Source organism: Opisthocomus hoazin, chromosome 6 (assembly GCF_030867145.1).
Source record: "Opisthocomus hoazin isolate bOpiHoa1 chromosome 6, bOpiHoa1.hap1, whole genome shotgun sequence".
NCBI lineage: Eukaryota > Metazoa > Chordata > Aves > Opisthocomiformes > Opisthocomidae > Opisthocomus > Opisthocomus hoazin.
The window spans coordinates 50,542,916-50,559,189 of record NC_134419.1 but is presented as its reverse complement, the minus strand read 5'-3'; the positions used below and the strand labels follow the sequence as shown (position 1 = coordinate 50,559,189).

Sequence of the window (16,274 nt, the reverse complement as noted above, 5' to 3'; positions counted from 1 at the left end):
TGGTCACCTGGGCTAAGTAAAGATAATAGCCAGCATTCTGAAGAGTGCCTTAATTTGGGTTGTCAAATTTGAGGCATCCTGAAAAGACTGGTCTTTCAAAGGACAGGTATTCCAGACTTTTCAGAAAGTAGGCAGCATGAGTGCCACTAAAAGCAATGAGCCAGTAAGTCTTGGAAAAAGTGCCTTATTCCAAGAAGAAAGATTGTTTATATTAAGGGCAAATGTCCATTTTCCATTTTGCATTAGGCATTTGAAAACTCTGACAGCATCTGCAAAACATATGTGTTTTAATGATTGTATGGGAAGACACATCTGTAAGGAAACTGATGACTATAAAATCCTAAATTAAATTCTGCATAAGGTACCTTGATTAGTGGCTAGAAGCTTCTGCATTTAGAGGAAACTCTCTCCCTTGCTGTGTCCATTGGAGTAGATAGAACTTTTCATAAAGCTGCCTTAGAATCATGATATAGCAACAACTATAGCTGATGTCACTAGACCTATACAGAGGAGGATTATGTTATTTCCTTAGTTTATATCTGCTTTCTGCTGTGCTGCACCCAGTTATTGTGCACCTAAATAAAAAATGCAATCAAAGACCTCCCTCTCTGATAGTACCTGGTGCTAAAAAGGTGTGTGGTTTATTGGAAGGTGGGAAGGGGCAGGGCAGGCTGAGGGGTGCAAGCCACCTTTCTAAGATAAACTGTATTTACATTTTCCCAGTGTCTGGTGTGCAATGACCTTGGAGCCCGACTGTTCTCTCGGTAACTGTCAGTTGTGATGGCAAAAGTAGTCACATAGCTGCACTCTCTGCTGCAGCAAGCTAGAAAGCAAAGGAGAGTACAAGTTATCCTGTACTTTTGAGAGGATAATGTACCAGATTATACATCCATTTGCCTCTGCACCTTTCTTTTTGTATTTCTTACTCCTTGTACAGAACTGCAGAACTGCTTAGGAATGCATTGTCATGCACAGCTGCCTCATTGCCTCTGTGTGCCACCTCTCCTAAGATTCTAAATCGCTCTTCGAATCCCTCTGAAGGTCTATGAAGACAGGAAGTTTCATGTCCCATGCCTGTTCCATTAACTAGTAACTGGGTGGTTGCACAAACATCATATATCCCAGAAGTCCAAAAGAAAGAATTTATACCTAGGTATCTTCTGTATAATGACACGACATGCAAATCCTGGCCCCTTGTGACAGACATTCCTTTATCATATGAAATAGCCTAGAAATTCAAGACTTTGATTATCACTAACTAATTTCAAGCTAACAGAAATTGGCATTCACCTATATACTTTCCATGTACAAGACTATAAAAAAAGGATATTGCTTCCCAATTTTACATGAAGGGCAGCCAGAAAGAACAGAAATTGGGTGAAGCCCAGTCATTTCGGGAAAGTCAATGTTCTAGCACCACAAGAAAATCTCAATAGTGAGCCAGCAAATGTGTTTTGTGGATGAACCTGTAACTGAAAGCGCACTTGACTGAGTGCTTCTCAGGAGCATCATATACAAAATAAACAAAAAAATATTTGCAATCATAATGGCAAGAGTATGAACTTTGTGCAAACCATTAAGTGGCTACCAATATGCTGAGAGCACTTCACTGAAACAGGAACTGGAAAAGAATGCAAAGAGATTCTCTGCCTCTCAGCTTAAAGTTTAAACTAATTTCTTTCAACTGCTGTACAATGATACCTGTGTGGATACCATTGCTAGAACTGGGCCATTAAACCCTGAGCTTCATGCCAAAAAGAATCTCTAAATCACCCTTATCATCATCTTTGGACTATCTAAACATTAGCTATCTTGTGTATTTATGAACATTTAAATCTTTGACGTATTTCAGCATCTTACTGCAAAAAACGGACCAGATTTTCTTTCTTGTTAAACTCTCTTGCTTTTCAAGAGACTACAAAAATGCATAATGCAAATATATCTGGCCCTTCTATGACCATGCAAGGAAACAGTCATTATTTTATAGGATACACCCAAGGTCCCAGCTCTCCCCATCTGCCTGCCACCTCAGAATTAATGTGAACAGAGGTGTTCTGGGTTCCAGCCCTTTCCCTTGCATTCCTGTACACCTGGACAAGCACTCAGCACATCCTCGTACCTGCTAGGGACCCAGCTGAAGCCACGAATCAAAGCCCAGGTCTTTTTTTTTTCTAATGCAACATTGGCAGACATATCCTAGAGCCTCCCCTTCACCTTCCTCCTCCCTTTTCTTCTCCCCATGACTGCCAACTCTTTTGACTGACTATCGTATCACTGGGATTGATTGCACAAGAGTCACCTGAATGCCAGTTGAAATGTTTAACCTTCCATTCACCCACACACTCTGAGACACATGATCGTCTTTAAACAGCCACCCTACGATTTGCAGGTAGGGAAAAAGCAAACAGTGAGGCAGCAAAGTAAGTACAGGGCTTAAAATGAACTGAATTGAAATGCTCCATATACGCAGGCATTGCTAAACAGCAAAGTCCTTGTTTATGACACACCTTATTTTATCTTCAACACACAATGGCTTTATCGCACCTCATTTGTAAAGTCTGGGTACGAATTCTTACAAACCCAATGTATTTCGTCTATTCATATTGGTAAACCTTTCCTTAAGGAAGCTGTCCTGATAAGTCTGTTAGGGCTGAGACAATGCCTGTAATTGTGCATCAGCATAAATAAAGGCCCTAAGAATGGGCCAGTTATTCTCGCAGAACATGGACAGGAGATCAGCACCACATGTACCCAGGAAGCCTACGCTGCCTGAGAATGAAAAGCAATGTAACCACATTAGCCCAAAGCAGCATTTGAGCTAGTAAGAAAAGAACCCCTTAAAAAACACTCACTCTTATGGCATGACACCTTGTTTATCTGCACACACCCAGTCCCATTCTAGTCCCTAGCCAATTTCAGTTAATGAATATCACAATGGTGGGGAAAATTTTGGTCACGGTGCAGACATATTAGATCCTCAGAAAATGCACAGGTGAGATTGGATCTTTCTCAGTTCTGCTACTTGCAGAACTATTTGTAATTCAAGAGACATAAACTAGACAAGGTGCCCTGGCAGATCCACCAAAGTGCTCACTTACTTCCTTTCCTGGTAGCCTTCTAGTTACAAAAATCACAGCTCTGTTCTCCAGGCATGTGATGCAGCAACTACTGAAGACATTGAGTTTATCAAAGATACTAATTCCAGACAAAAAGTTCCCATGCGGCAGAATTTCTCAGATTTCCACCAATTTGTGCCATGGGCTTTTTCACTTTCACCACCTCATTCTGCCACTAAAAAGTAGATATGAATCCATATGATTCTCACAACCCAGTTAGCAGTGCTCTTTGCTTTTAATTCCTAGCAGGATCAATTATCAATGAATAATTAACCAGAGTGCTTGAAAGCTCAGAAATACAGCCCAAGAACTAAAACATTTTCAAATGAATGCATGTGCTTTATTGATCAATTTTACAGTGGCCAATCACAAACTACTTCGTAGTTCTCTTTCTAATGGCCCAGATTAATACCAAAATACAAATGCCCTTGCCAAATAATTCAGAAAGCAAATCATGTCACTGAAGTTACAGGTTTTTTTTTACCTCAGAGAACAACTTCAGCCTAAGAAAATAAAAAGTCATCCATTTTCTATAAAACAAACCCCAAATTTAAAAATAACCTGGCTTTTAACTATGGATTTTGTCAAGTTTTTGCACTGTATTTTCTGTTCTTGGGAGCCACAATATGTAACAGTGCAAGTGATATGATAGAACAGACGACAGGACAGATTGCTGTGTTATCTTTCAAAGAGCCAAAATAGATACAGGAGTGGAAAGGAAGGAAACTTTCTATAGTCAGAAGTACTGACACTGATTTCCTACCTATGACTTACTTGCTAGGGGAGGTCCTTGCAACTGATTTTCTACCAGTAACGTAGTCTATGACCTGCTGATGAGAAGAGTAGTCTCAAAACAAGACCCTGCAGAAGTGCGCCTTCTCTGTCCTAGGCAGGAAAAATGCATGTCACCGTTCTGCTGCAAGTTCAAATCCCTTTTGATAGAACTGAATCTTGACGCCCTGTAGGCTCTGTTGGTGATTGTAGCATCAGTGTTGCCAGGCCTTCATCTCTGAAGCTGGGAGTCTGACTGTGCATTGAAGATTCACTGACAGCCTTAAAAGCCCTCTGGCCTTGTGTCTCAGAAGTTTTATTTAAGGAAATTGCGAATAACTGAGGTTTATGCAGATAACTTGTAATAACTTTTTAGCAACTCTAGTTGCTGCCATCTAAACTGGCAGGATTCTTCTTCTAACTTGCTCAGCACAGGAAGGACATGGACCTTTTGGAGCGGGTCCAGAGGAGGGCTACAAAAATTATGGGAGGAATGGAACACATCTATGAGGAAAGGCTGAAACAGTTGGTCTTGTTCAGCCTGGAGAAGAGAAGGCTGTGGGGAGACCTTCTTGTGGCCTTTCAGTACTTAAAGGGGGCTTATAAGAAAGATGGGGACAAACTTTTTAGCAGGCTCTGTTGTGACAGGACAAGGAGTAATGGTTTTAAATTAAAAGGGGGTAGATTTTGACTGGATGTAAGGAAGAAATTTTTTACAATGAGAGTGGTGCAACACTGGCACAGGTTGCCCAGAGAGGTGGTAGATGCCCCATCCCTGGCCAGGTTGGACAGGGCTCTGAGCAACCTGATCTAGTTGAAGATGTCCCTGCTCACTGCAGGGGGCTTGGACTAGATGACCTTTAAAGGTCCCTTCCAACCCCCAGCATTCTATGTTTCTATGATCATTTTGCTATTTCAGGATTTGTGGCCAGATTTAATTCTTCAGTTTCCCTTGTATTTTCTGTGTATTGGCTAGCAGCTAAGTGTACAGTCTCCGTTGAATAAAATGATGCATTCTTGTGTTGAGCGACACAAGTATCCGTTGATCCTTTTTAGTGCTAGCAGATTGTGCTAACTCTAACCACTGACAAGTTCCGGGGTACAAATAGTGAGTCACGTCATAAACGTTATTCTGCATTTTCAGAACATGGAATTACTGCCAAGAATTTTTTTCAGAAGTTGTTAAGAAATTTTCAAAACTGAGGTTGGTAAGTTTAAGAAAAATTCGGAAATGCGTCTAAACTGCACATGTCAGCCCAATGGCAACACTTGTGATTGGAGGTCTACCAGACAAGGAACAGAGATATTAAAGGTGTTGTTCTTCATAATAGACCATAATTGATCGGGCAAAAATATTTCAGAAATTTATCACTAAATTTATAGAATCCTTAAGAGAAAACCGAAATAGTTCATAGTTTCTGAACTACATAGAAATACAAATACAACATTCAAAAGTTCATTGAATGATTAATATATGTTTTAAGGATGTCATGGACAAAAAAGTATTTTCAATAGTTACAATTTTAATGGCTGAAACAAAATATTAAGTACTTATGAACATGTATATTAACTCTTTACACACTGTTGAAAATTTACTTCAGTGCACCTGCTTAAGAGCTGGTAATCAAATAACATGTAAGAACATTGCCTACACCAACTGGTCTGTGCCTTTCTCATATTTCAAAGCATCTGAATCTTCCTGGAATATTTAAAACACTCTGGTGTTTCCTGAAAGTTCTAGCAGACTAGCAATCAATATCTAGAAACACTGATGGAGCTTTGACAGTGATTGATCTCATTAAGAACAATGGAAAACTTTCTGGAGTTTAGTAACATATGCACTCAGTCTGAAAAGAGTAAGTACTTGGTAACAAAACACCAGAGGTTGTCAAATTTTCTATCTGTACTAAAAATGTCTTCATGCTTTTCTTTTTTAATCTACAAGTACAATATCCAATGTTTACAGGAGCTAGTTGTGTATTCAGAAAACAACCTTTCTAAGGCTTTTAAGAGACATAGACCTCCAGTCCAAGAGAAGCTCTCTGCAGATTAAATACCAGCTCCACAAACAATTAAAATCCAGGCTATTCAGAGGCATTCATCTGGTCCAACGTCTTGCTAGAACAAAGAGGTCAGAATCTGAATCCAGACACAAAGACTGTTTACTGGAACTGCCGTTGTAGTAGACATCTCTTATTTACAGTGAAACAAGTCTGGTCTCCACTGGTCATAGCCTGGTGATGCACTGCAAGGTGATTTCTCAACCCAAGGCTTCTGTTAGAGCCTCATAAGCTAGAGGCAAATTCGGGATTCCAGCTGCACATACAGCAAAGAGGGCCAACTTGACACTCAGGTCCTCTGCCTTCTCAGAGGTGGCTTTGTGCTTTTGATTAAATGCAATTTACATTTTCAGCTAAACAGCATTTAATTCGCAGTGGGCCTGCTCTCCATTAGTTACCTCTGATCACTCATGCTTTCCAAAGCAGAGTAAAACTGTGCTGTTCTAGTTTGGTAGCATGTCACAGTCACTGCATGGTGAAAGCTTATGGTGAAAGGTTGCTGAGAACTAAGTCTAGGTGGTATCACAGGCCTTGGCTTCTTATACAGAGGATTTGCTAGGAATGCAGCTACATTGGTGCAAATCCTCTGTATTGGCAGAGTAAACAACCACACACACTATGCATTGTTGCAATCCACCTTGGTTTCAAGCAGGGATTAAATTCTGCAACTCAGGCTAGATGGGCACAACCCTTCTACCAAATGTTGCAGGAGCTCACAGCCCCACACAAATGGAGGGACTTCGTCCCTTCTCCTTCCCCATAGCAAATCCATCCCTGAGCTCTGTAGTTACAGAGTAGAAAAAGGATATGATAGGAATTTTTGGTCGGTTCTTGCTCTGTCTCAGTTTTACTTCTGAACACGAGGACAGATAAGCTTCAGACAATTTAAAGTTCTACATTACTTTATGATCCCTTTTCATGTGGATCAATTTTGTTTAATTATGAAGTCATATAGGCTTTCCTTGCTCAATTTTGTGCTTTCCAAAAGACTAGTTGGGTGTTGCTAAATGTATTCACTATGTTTAATGAATCTGTGCAAATTAATGAGCAAAAAGGTTTGTCTTCTCTATCCTCCTTCCACAGCACTATTGTTCTTTCCAGTGTTCTTTGGAGTGTATTCTTCATAGGTTTGTCCAACCTCACTATAAGCTTTTTTTATTTAAAAAGAAGGAGCTGTATGAGGACACCATTTTGAGTGATGCTGGATAGACAGAAACTGTCCATCGAAGCTGAGTTAAGAAGTTTATTTGTTAGAACCACTTGACCTCAAGACTTCTGCTGTCATTTCAGTCCTGCTATTTCTGAGCCCCAAAGCAAAGGGAAATTCAGGTAGGTTCGCCAAAATTAGAAATTGATTCCCTCTGCATGACATTTATATGTTACAGATTTGGCATTTCTACAACCTAAGTAGTACTTCCACTCAGGCTAAAATATTTCACTGTTACAACAATCTGCCAGTGAAATCCTTTCTCTTTCACAGTTTCCAAGCCAGTATCTTCACCCACACAAATCTCTGCCACTTACGTAGATTTGTCTAGTCTGCACACAAAGTGATTCACAGTGGTGATTGCTCAGTGTTTAGGATATTATGTTTATAACAGGCTATAAAGATGATGTAAAACTTCAGCAAAAGGTTATAGCATGCCCTCTGATGTTCTACTCAGCTGTTGCTCTGCTCACAGCTCCCATTGAACTACGCATAGTGTTTTAGGTGTGGGCTTGCCAAAATCTTGTAGGAAAGAATTAAAACCTCTCACTACTCTGGAATGACTCATTGTATTACAGCTTAAAGCCATAAGGCCTTCCAAGAACGGCTCTGAAAGCCCTCAGTAGCTAAATCACTGTGATTCTGATGTCTCTTGGGACAAAGCAGTAGCCACGAGGCCAGAGCAATCTTTGCCACACAGAGATGTGGAGAACAGGAGTTCCACCTGGTCTAATACCAAATGACAGGGAATAAGAATGTAAGCCAGAGCCGGCCCCAGCCTGCTGGAGGCTGTGGGCCAAGTCAGAGAATACTCAGCAATGGAATGGCACTATCTGAAGCCTGTTCCTGTCCAACATGGCAGTAAAGGGCTACAGTAAGCAGAGCCTTAACCCTAAGACCATAGAGATTAAAATACTAAAAGCATCTATTTGTGACAATAAAGGGTAAAATATTAAAAACATCTCAATAAATTGTAGCATGATGAGCCATCAGCTCCGAGGCCTAGCTGGAAAGGCCAGGGACATTATTTCCTGGACCTTCTCATCGCCACCTCCCATATGACCTCCCTTGTTACCATAGCTCACTTAGCAGAACTGAGTACACAAACACTCCCTATTCCACCACAGCACAAAGGCCTACACTCTATTAACTGTCAGTGAGACATAATGCTTCCAGGCACTGTCTGAAAATAGTTAGGGCTTTCTGAAAGTTTAGGCAGTATAACTCCATCCTATATGTTTAGTGGGTCCTGAAGAGGACAAATGCATCAGCCCCCACAGAACAGATTTTTTATCACTTCCCTACAGAACATAAACCTCTCCCAAATCTATTATCCTATAAGAACTCAGATGTATAATGGAAGACGTGAATCATCTGGAGCTACCATAGTCAGCATAACGTAACTGCAGTTCATCTACAATGGTGCAGCAATGAAAAGACTCACGACTATAAATATTTTTGTCACTATGGTATCTCCTGTGAATGGGGAGCAATGTAATCACAGTCTGGACATCATGACTGGGATCAGTCTGTCTTGTGACTGGGTTCAAGAGATACTGTCATAAAAGTTACACAACTGTCAGCCAACAATTGTTCTTAACAGCAAATTTAATAAAATGCTTTGGTAGCTATTCCTGGAAGCCTGGGACTTACACAGCTTCTCCTCATCTGTTCCATGTGCACTTTGAAGGATATTATCACGCTCTCCATCTCCGTTCATTGTTTAAACACCTGCAATTTTACACGAAAAGAAGCAGCATCTTAAAAGCATAAATGAATTTGTCTGCAAAAATCAATAAAGACAACAAATCAAAGCTGGTGAAAACAGAGCGAGTGTGCTGTATAGACCATTAGCTTTCCATACTACTGCATAACTAATCTAACACTGAAATCGAATAAACGTACTTTAAAAAGCAGATGACTTACTGAACACTTGCTTTTTCTGAATTAAACATGCAGTCTTAGTATCCAAGGCATAGTTTTAATGTGACAAAAATATCGTAGACCCAGTAACTATAGGGCAGTGAAGAAACAGGAAATCCTGCCTTCGCTGGCATGAGAAAGTAGGTGAATGGGACTGTCCTCAGCCTAACAGCTTCCTCCCTGGTAGCACTGAGAAGCTTCTTCATGCTGGACCCAGTCTGGGATTAAACATGGGAATTCAATTTCCAAAACTGTCAGTCAAGAACCTTTCACACAACCTAAATTCATTTTGAAGTGCCGAAGGAAATACATGAAATAGAAGCAAGTCATTCAGTGTTCACAAAACTCAGCTGATTTAAAGCAAACTATAGAACTTACTGCGTGGGTTGACTTTTATCTTGCATGGGTTTACTTAGTAGAGCTAAAAATGTCAGCCAATACAAGGTTTGAGGCCGTCTTCTGAACAGATGCAGATAATAACCTTGTGAGCTCAGCTGTCTGCTCCAATCGCCTTGCAAATGATAGTGTGTCTCCAGCACAAGTTACAGGAATTTAGAGAGTTTGTTTGCACTAATTGAAATTGCACAACTATACACTTCTGCACGCTAATGCTGTGGAGGCATCCTCACTGGGGCTCTAAATATAAGTTACCAGAACTCTGAATAAAGTCTTCCCAAACAAAATAATCCTTCCATTCCTAGGGAGTAATTACAGTCCAGCAATCTGCCTTTGCCCTTAGTACCACACATGCAACAAAAGTCATTCTTTTTCAGGATTTATTAGCAATCTCAAAATTAAGCCAAGTTGTTAACACCTTTTACTTCTGTTCCCTTAATGAGGGGCGTGCAATAGCAAGTGCCATTTATTTTAAAGGCCCAGCTTCTGGAATCCTGCAATTATCCTCCAGCGTTTCTTTTACAAAGCTAAAGCACGGGGTATGCTGGTGCTTGACAGTACTCTAAAGCGATGGTTTATGTGCAGGAGGCAGTCTGTCCATGGCAGCACGGAGTTCCACACAGGCTAAATCAGCCTGCTGCACAGGCCAGCATTTCAATACAGCATGCTTCGATACCGTATGCATGTACACAGCAGTGCTGATACAGTATACAGCAGGTACATTTCAGGCCTTTGTGACTCCCCAGGAAAGCACATGAAATAAAAATCACCAAAAGAAAGCAAACTCAGCCAACCCCATTTTTGTTCTGGTTTTCATGATCTGGGGGCTAGATTCATTAGTACTAAGCAGGATGCCTGATCTCTGCCATTCAAATGGGAGAGCATTTTGACAGCAACCCGGGGCTGGCTCTACCTGCAATACTGCCAGCTCCTGCTGTCTTTAGCCCCCGTATGACTGTTTCTTCAGCCTAGAGGAGCTGTGTTGTCAGAAACTCTCCATTAGCAGCACTAAACATCTCTGCTGAGTGACATGAAACACGGGCAGCTGCGCAAAGGCCGAGTACCTGGTCTGCACAGGCCTCCGAACTCCTCCCGAACCCACAAACAGAAAGACCCGGGGCCGAAAATTAAGTCCAAGACAGCGAGCAACACCAGCCTATAGGGCATTCCCCCAACCTCCCCTGAGCATTTCAGCAAGGCGCTCTACAGCCATTTTAAATTCCGTACGGTGCTGGATTATTATGACTTCCCACTATGGTTCTCTTTAACGAGTCCTGTCAGCGCACTATTGATACAGCGGTCAGACACCCCGAGGGCAGTGCAGACGGGAAGCATCCTGCAGGGAAAACGGGCTGAACGCTTCTGCTTTTCAGCGACGATCCGGCATGGCGGTTCTTTCCGGGGAAACTGAGGCGGGCAGCGCGGTGTCACTTACTCCGCAGGCAGAAATGTTAACGCAGAAGCACACACGCTCCGCGGAAACACGCAGCCCCCGACCAGGCAGCGGGACCGATGCTTCCCCACGCGTGTGCTGACGCGGGACGCGGCTGTCCCTGCCCGCCGCGCCGAGGAGGGAGGGAGGGAGAGGGGCAGGGGAGCTCCCCGCCGCGGGGACGCCCGACCCCGGCGCGGCCGCTCCCCTCACGGGGCCCCGCAGGATTTCGCGCCTCGGCAGCCCCCTCGCTTCCCGGCAGCGGTCTCTCCGGAGGGCGGGAAGGGCGGCGCGGCGCTGCCCGCCTCCCGACCGGGGGCCCGAGCCCTCGCACCTCACCTGAGCGGCGGCGCGCGGCACCACGGAGCGCGGCGCCGCCCCGCCCCCCCTCCGCTTCCCGCCGCTGCCGCGCGCGGCGTGTAACGGCCGCAACAGCCCCGCGTGCTCGAGCGCGCTCACGTGACGGGCCGGCGCAGCCCGCCCCGGGGGGTGGGTGAGTCGCTGGGGCGCGCCGGCCGCGCCGCTCCGCTCCCCGCCGGCCGGGCCGGGCGGGCCGGGCGGGGCTGGGCAGGGCAGGGCGGGCCGCGCAGCACCGCACCGCACTGCTGAAGAGGCGGGCCGCGCCGGGCAGAGCGCTGCGGGCGGCGGCTGGCGCTTCCACACTGTCCCCGGCGGGTCCTGCTCCGCGCTCAGGTGAGACGCGCAGCCGCGGCGGGCACGGAGGGAGCCAGGGAGCCGCCGCCGTCAGGCGCTGCCCGAGGCTCCCCCGGGGCGGCCGGCAAGCTCCGCCGGACCGAGGGGAGCGGGAAGCTGCCGGGCGGGAGGCGGAGGCAGCGCGGGGCTCGGGGCGGCGCTGCCCAGGGAGCGGGGGGCTCCGGCCGCCGCCCGGCTTGGAGGGTAGATGCCGAGAGGAGCCCTCGGCCCCGCCGCCTCCCGCCCCTGGGGGGGAGCCGGCAGCTGCCCGGCCCGGGCCCCGCTTCCCTTCACCGGGACAGCTGAAAGCGCTGACAGCTCCCTGGGCTCTGCGGGCGGCCCCGCTGCAGCGCCGTGCAGCTATTGAATACCGTTAGATCTGCTTATTATTGCTCTGGTTCAGCGTGGGGTAAATAGCGCGCTGGGATTTTTGTCGCTACACCTGATGCGACTTGTACTTGTTCGTGCAGAGGGCTTTTGTACACTGTTTATTCTTGAAAACTCGATGAACAAAACTAAAATATGTTCATATTTATCTTTCTGGATGTCGATCTGGCACATTTGCCATAAAAATTAAACTTTCCCCTCATATAGATTCTGCAGGCGCTTTCTGAATACGCTTTGTTTGAAAAGCAATTTGCTGAATTAACGTAGCATGCACAAAGATAACTTGAGTTGACGTACTAGCAAAGCAACGTCTATCACATGAGCAAAAATGGAATATTCCTGCCCTTAGGTTCCTTTTTAATCTTAAATTATTAATGGCTCTCTGCATTACATGAATGAAATTTGCAATTGGTACAGAGTGCAAATGCATGTGGAGAACTGGGTACAAGAGGAGCTGGTTAGGAAGAAGGATGTGTCTCCAAAAAGGCTGGCGGGAGAATGGAGTTAGAGAGCCCTTTCTGTTCCTCACGGTGGCTGAGAATCTCTGGGGAGAAGCAGTGGGTTGTACCTAGCCCAGCTCTTTTGCAGCTCATGGAAAAGAGGAATCAGAAAAGGGCAAAACTTTTCCCTATCTGGGGAGCATAGGAAATTTGAACTTTAGTACATACACTTTTGTTTAGCAGCTGTTAAACCGAGTCGTGGTAGGTGATCTGAAGGTAGGGTTGGTGGCAATCATAGAATCCCATCTTCTTTTAGAATGTGGTTATCAACTTCTCACCAAATGCTGTCATTTGTACTTAGTTAAGTAACAGTACTGGCATCACGTGTCGTCAGTTACTTTTGTGTGTGTAATCAATACAGGAGAAAAATCCTTTGTCTCTGAAGGAGACCCCAGAAAAAGTACACTTTTCTAAACTGAAGTATGAAGGGCAAAGCACTTGCATTTACTATGGATTCTGGAACCTTAAAGGTTTGAAAATACGTTGACAGGAAATGTTGATTTAGGTATCAATGGGAAGTAAAGTTTCTACTGTCTGTTCAAGCATGTAATGTGCAGTAAGTGAGGTGAGTCACAGTAAAGATTACAACAGTGAACTAAGGTTCTGCTCTTTCTTTTACTTAATCTTCTTCCAGTATTTGAGCTTTTAAAGGCAAAAGTTTGAAGTAAGGCCATACTAAACAAAGCAGAAACATCATGCTTATAAGCAGTTACTCTTCTTCCACGTAATCCCTCAAAGTTTGATGGAGAGATTGTGGGCAGATGTACTGAAAAAGTGTGATGTTACAGAAACATGAAACCAATCCATAGAGATGGTAGAGGAAGCTCTTAAGCAGGTTGAGAGGATAAATTCTGCAATATTGTTAGTTTGGTAATAATATTAAACCAACCAAACAAAAAACTAAACAAACAAACAAACAAAAAAAAAATCGGGGGGGGGGGGGAAAGACTGGATCAACTTGGGCTACTGAGCAACTCAAAGGTGAAGCTGGGATAAATTTGAGGAGAAAACTGGGCTGAGTTTTCCTTAAGTTTTCTCTAGTGTCATTATGTTAGAGGAGTGTCTTGTTGCCAGCAGAAGCAGCTCATAGGCCCGATCACATGTGACCAGTCACACGTTGGCCTGGAAGAGCCTGGAAGAGCCCAGAGTTCCACATGGTCTCATCTGCATTCCTTCTGGGCCTGGTTTGCGCTGCGATTACATCACCTGCCAACCTGCAGCAACGACCACCCACTCCTCCCCACCCGTTTAGAGAAAGTTCCCCATCTTGGAGAATTAGATCGTAGAAGTACATCCCTCACTGAATTACTTTTTATTCCAGATGGCTTTAGTTTCCCCCAGCTTACGGTGACCTTACTGCATGTGTGGCAGACAGCACCATACTGCGCTTACTGTTGTGGGTGAACACTGGTTCAGGTAATGCCTGCCAGGGTGAGGAGCGGATGGGAGAGAGAAGGAATTGCACTCCCACAGCCAGAACTGATGCTCTCTAGTGCAGGTGCACAGGATGAGGGTCGCATAAAGCAAGCTCTCTTTTCAGCTGTGAGCTTCTCAAGACTCGGATAAGGAAGTTGCACATAAGGTTTAGCTGCTCTGTTCTGACTGCAGATCATCATCACAGAAATAAATAGAAGAGCTACCTCCACTACCATGGTAGGGAAGATGTTTATAATTTAGAGTCGTAATTGGGAAGCATAGTGCTAATTAAGATTAGAATTTTTCTTTTGTGGTCCCAACTAGCTTCAAAAGCAGAAAGTGGAAGTAAGATTGAGGGGCAGGGGGACTGAGGCCAGCAACATTTTTTTTCTGTGAAGTGGAACTTTTAGGCTTTTGCTTCAGTAATGGTGAAAATCAGGTTTAACTACATTTCTATCTATCTGTTTACACTCTGCAAACAACTGGTCTGCCTTTACAGAATAACAATTAAAAAAATCTCTCAGCAAGCAGGAGAGTCTCACTGTGGCCTTTAATAGGACAATAATGTAAATAATTAACGATTTCTGAAAAAGAATTATGAATGAGCTGGTGGAAGGATTTTGCGTATCTGTCTGAGAGTGAGAAGGATTTTCATGTATCCGTGGAGGCCATGTCTGTGGATTTTAATGAGGGCAAAGCAAAGCAGAGAAAGTCTGGTTGACATGTGTGATATCTCAGTGAAATAAAACGGAGAAAGTTCTGAGTTTATGATCAGTAAAACATATCCCCCCCCCTTTTTTTTGTTTGAAAAGGGGTGTTCTGACAGAAGCTGCAAAGAACTTCTAATCTGCCATCAGTACTGAAGAAACAAATGAACAGTTATGAATGGTTCAGTATCACAGAAATAGGTATTTAAACAGTTTGAGAGCCCTGTGTGTTCTAATGCTACTATTTAATTCATTATTTGGGGTTTTGTTTCATTGTGGGATAAGGCTGTTATTTGTAGGGCTCGCAAAGGGAGGTACGTGTGGAGGCTGTAAGGGCCTGTCTTGGAGACAGTCAGGGTGAAGACAATAAAAAAGATGATGAAAATATTCTCAACAGTCGTAGCTGCATGAAACGTGTCAGTTAAGGAAGACGGGTATGGTCTTTGCCACTGAAATGCTTAAGGATAAGTAGCGAAGGTGCTTTTACCTCTAGTGTCAATTCCAGTGGCATGCCTATTCCGCAAAGCTGGAATTAAGGGTTACTTCATTTTTTATGTTTTCCCTCAATGCTGTCTTGTGCAGGGTATCTACAGAAGGTGGGAATTTCTGTGAGAAACTCACCGCGGGCCTAAATTCAACTCTGAAATGTTGCGGATAAGGAGAGAGAAATGCCTAGAAGAGCTAAGCAGGCCGCTCATCTCTTCAGCTGAAGAATCTGCAGTTCATTTCTGCTTTTCCAGCTAGCATGAAACCCCTGAAAGCTACTTGTGTCACTGAGCGTTGCTTTCAGGGCAGCGTCTGAGTTGCTCCCACCTTAGGTTCTTGAAAAACCTCAGCCTTGCTCCTGGATGGGAACCGAGCCACAATAATCCAGACATTTACCGAACTCAACGAAGCACTTCTATAGTTAATTTTGTTTGGGACCAAAGATGGAAGCAACACAGAAGACTCAGTTCACATGTCATCAAGCTGTCAGCTTGTATTTTAGAGTCTTGTCACCTTCTGGAATGTGGGCAAAAACCCCCTCTTCATAGTCTGTTAGCTAACCTTTGAAGAGCTGGTGAACTGTGATACAGCATTCTTTGTTTCTTGATACATAAGGTGATTTTTTTTTAATCTAAATCCAGAGGAAAATTATTCAAGAACAAGATTCATTTGACAGAGCTGTGTCAATCTCCATTTATGCTCAAAAGCTCATCTATCTACCCATGATTTCTTCAGTGCATTGGAATGAATGGTTAGTATTTTAATGAAGATACTCCATTTACCTGTTTGTAACTTTGAAAGACTGTTTTGTTGACCAAGAAGGCCTGTTTTACAATATAAAATGGATAGAAGAGATGTCTTTGGTATTGCATGTGTTGTAATTTTAGGCTGAAAATAATAAGATTTACACTCTCTCTCTCCCCTCCCCTGCCTTTTCTCCTTTCCACTTCAGGAGTGCTGCAGTAAGAGAAAGAAATGAAATATCTTTAATGGAATTCTGCTTTTGATCAAGCTGTTAAAAATGGATATGAACATTATTTTCTCTTGTGAGGTAAGTATTCCCAAGGAGAAATAAAAAAAGAAAGAAAGAAAAGAAAAACAGACTCATTTCACTTTGAGTTGCCTGTCACCACTGCTCTTTTGTCAAGCAGCTTTTGGTCAGGTATTTTAAAGTCATAGT

General features: G+C 43.7%; 1 protein-coding gene across 2 annotated transcripts in view; it reads left to right on the top strand.

The window, feature by feature from the left end:
• The first annotated feature begins 11,486 nt into the window (after window positions 1-11,486).
• RHOBTB1 (Rho related BTB domain containing 1) overlaps window positions 11,487-16,274 on the top strand; it is a 54,491-nt gene continuing 49,703 nt past the window's right edge. For both annotated transcript variants that reach the window (XM_075423074.1, XM_075423072.1), the window contains exons 1-3: window positions 11,487-11,598; window positions 15,191-15,845; window positions 16,047-16,145. The gene's annotated coding sequence lies outside the window, so the exon portion shown is untranslated. The remainder of the gene's footprint in view (window positions 11,599-15,190; window positions 15,846-16,046; window positions 16,146-16,274) is intronic.